Source organism: Cebus imitator, unplaced genomic scaffold (genome assembly GCF_001604975.1).
Source record: "Cebus imitator isolate Cc_AM_T3 unplaced genomic scaffold, Cebus_imitator-1.0 Scaffold118, whole genome shotgun sequence".
Lineage (NCBI taxonomy): Eukaryota > Metazoa > Chordata > Mammalia > Primates > Cebidae > Cebus > Cebus imitator.
The window spans coordinates 1,869,422-1,872,438 of record NW_016107433.1 but is presented as its reverse complement, the minus strand read 5'-3'; the positions used below and the strand labels follow the sequence as shown (position 1 = coordinate 1,872,438).

The following is a 3,017-nucleotide window of genomic DNA, read 5'->3' as shown; positions in this document are numbered from 1 at the left end:
CCTCTGAACGATGCTACCATATTTCTGAAATGACTGTGGTTCAGCCCCAATACATGACCCCCTGCTGCTTTGGACACGTGATCTCAGGCCTCCCTGCAGGTGTGCCAAGGTACTGGGCAAAGGCAGGTATCTGGCCATACCAGCGTGCAGTGTACACTGGGATCAGGGAATACCCTAAGGCAAGAATATCCCCCAGCCCAAACACATACTCCCCAACAGTTTGTTTCCTTTTTAACCTGAAAGCAAGACTCTTGTTTTTCCCCTAATTTATTTCAACCTGCTTGTAATAAGGTTACTTACTGCAAGTAACTCTCCTGACCAAGTAACAGTGCTGGCTTCAGCACACAGCACTGATGGACCCAGGTGTCAGCCTGAGGGCAGCAAAGAATTGAATCCCAACTCACCCACGATGGCTTCTGGGTTCCAGGGGCGGAAGGCATATCCAAGCAAGTGTCCTCTTCCACCCTATGTGAGAACGCCCTACAGGCAGCTGCAAATCCCCAGGTGACCTGCTTACGTCCTAGCCCCACTTCCCAGCCCTGATGGTTGGTAATGGCCCAAGGGTCAGAGAGGCAGGCACCCAATCTGCTTGTGTGCGCAGCAAGCCCTCCGGCATCTGCCATCCCCACATCAAGCTCGTGTGGCTCTACTCACACCTGCTTTAGGATCAATGACCAACCTTTAACTGTCAAGCCAATGTCTAGTCCCAAAGTTCTTTCTATCCCACCCTCCATCAACCAGCTCTCCCGGCATGCTAGACCTGTCTGAACTCTCAGCAGGTATGGAGCTCAGGCCTATCCCTCCCAATGCCCTCACCACCCCTACTTAAGAATGAAAATCTCAAACAATATTTTCTATTCATGTGGTGCTAAGCACTTTTCAATGCACTTTTCATATCCTGTATATATGGGTTAGGATTTTTAGTTGCAAGCAAAAATACCTTTGGCTGTCATGCACAGCAAAGGAATTTATTTAAAAGATAGTGAGTAGAAAAAAAAAGGAAAAAAAGATAGCGAGTAGCTCATAAGGTCTCCAGTAGGCTATGCGAACCAGGCTTGAAATCACACAGTCAGGAGCAATGCCCAAAGCCCCAACTCAGCACTGGTCTAAGAAGACATTATTGTGACCACCAAGGCTGGAATACTGTCCCCCCGACCCACACCATAGACAAGCCCATGCTGGATGCTACCCATAAAACCGTTGTCACTGGTAACTGAGATCATACCCATCAAGTCACTAAAAGGGTTGCTAAGCAGGCCCTGCCCCTTTGCTGTCTTTTGCTTCCAATTCAAAATTGATGAAGGGAGCCAATAGCAAGTATGGTTCGTCAGGCCAGAGAAGCTTGAGCCTCAGTGCCCATGCCCTAGGTGCAAAGGAATATGGCTCTACCTCATGACACATGGAATTCCTCAAGCACAGAAAGGAGGCTCAGATGTCAGGCAACCAAAATGAGTGACACATGTCTAAACCTGCATCTCACAGTCAATCATCACACCTACACATGAAGCTGTCAGGATGACTCTTATTTCCTTTTCAGATAGGAGGAGGGGGATCAGGACAGCGTCTCTACAAGCCAGTTGAAATAAATTAGGGAAAAAACCAAAGTCTTGCTTTCAGGTTAAAAAAAAACAACAACAAACTGCAGACATGTAGGATAAGAGGAACTACGTTTGGCTGCAAGTCACATCAAGATCTCAGAATCTCAGGTTACCATAAGCTTCACATGAACCCAGCTGGAGAGGCTGCTGACTTGGCCACTGTGAAGTGTTATGGCTGGGACAGGGTCCTGGCCTCTGGGCCTGCTAGACTTCACCTGAGGTTGAACATTCTAGTCTGGCCACATGTTTGCTGAGATAGGCAGTCATGGTGGAGGAGGTTCCGTAACACTTGGTGTGTGGCCCTTGCTGCTCCTGAGGGCAGAACTGGGTCACATGAAAGCCACAGGAGGTAGGCCAGGCACAGTGGCTCACGCCTGTAATGCCAGCATATTGGGAGGCTGAGGCAGGTGGGTCACCTGAGGTCAGGAGTTCCAGACAGACTGGCCAACATGGTGAAACCCCATCTCTACAAAAAATATAAAGATTAGCCAGGCGTGGTGGTACACATTTGTAATCTCAGCTACTTGGGAAGCTGAGGCAGGAAAATCACTTGAACCCAGGAGGCGGAGGTTGCAGTGAGCAGAGATCGAGCCATTGCACTCCAGCCTGGGCGACAGAGTGAGACTGTCTCAAAAAAAAAAAAAAAAGGAAGAAAAGAAAGCCACAAGGGAAAGTTCCAGCTCAACACCTGAAGTGCGGGGCAAAAACTGGACAAGCTGTCCCATGAGGTGTCAAGGTCATTACCAGGGGTGTGTAAGCAGAGGCCGGAAAGCCATCTGTCTGAAATTTTAATTGAACTAGATAATGAATGCAGGCCCTTCCGACTCTAAGATACTATGATAAACTTCTGCTGTGTGCTAAACATTGGGCACAATCTACAAGGAAGGACACTGGCCTTCCAAGAGCCTCCCAGCTACCTACTGAACTAACTGATGACCAAGAAAAAAAAAATGTGCATCCTTACTAGATGTTAATTACACATCAAATAAAAGGAAGAATCATTTTATACTCTAGATCAGGAAAAACTGAAAGTAATGCCCAATGTTGGTAAGGCTGCAATAAAGCTGAAACATTCATTCATACTGGTGTTTAGGTAAAATGGGTACTACCCTTTTTAAAAGCAATGTGGGGTGTGGTGGCTCACGCCTGTAATCCCAGCACTTTGAGAGGTCAAGGCAAGAGGATCACTTGAGATCAGGAGTTCGAGAGCAGTCTGGCCAACATAGTGAAACTCGTCTCTACTGAAAATACAAAAGTTAGCTGGGCGTAGTGGTGGGTGCCTGTAATGCCAGCTCCTCAGGAGGCTGAGGCACAAGAATCACTTGAACCCAGGAGGTAGGGGTTGCAGTGAGCCAAGATAGTACCACTGCACTCCAGCAGGGGCAACAAAGGGAGATTCTGTCTCAAAAAAAATAAAAA

At 47.7% G+C, this 3,017-nt stretch overlaps 1 pseudogene; it reads left to right on the top strand.

Annotated features, from left to right (window-relative positions):
- Window positions 1–409: 409 nt before the first annotated feature.
- LOC108311693 overlaps window positions 410–3,017 on the top strand; it is a 5,694-nt pseudogene continuing 3,086 nt past the window's right edge.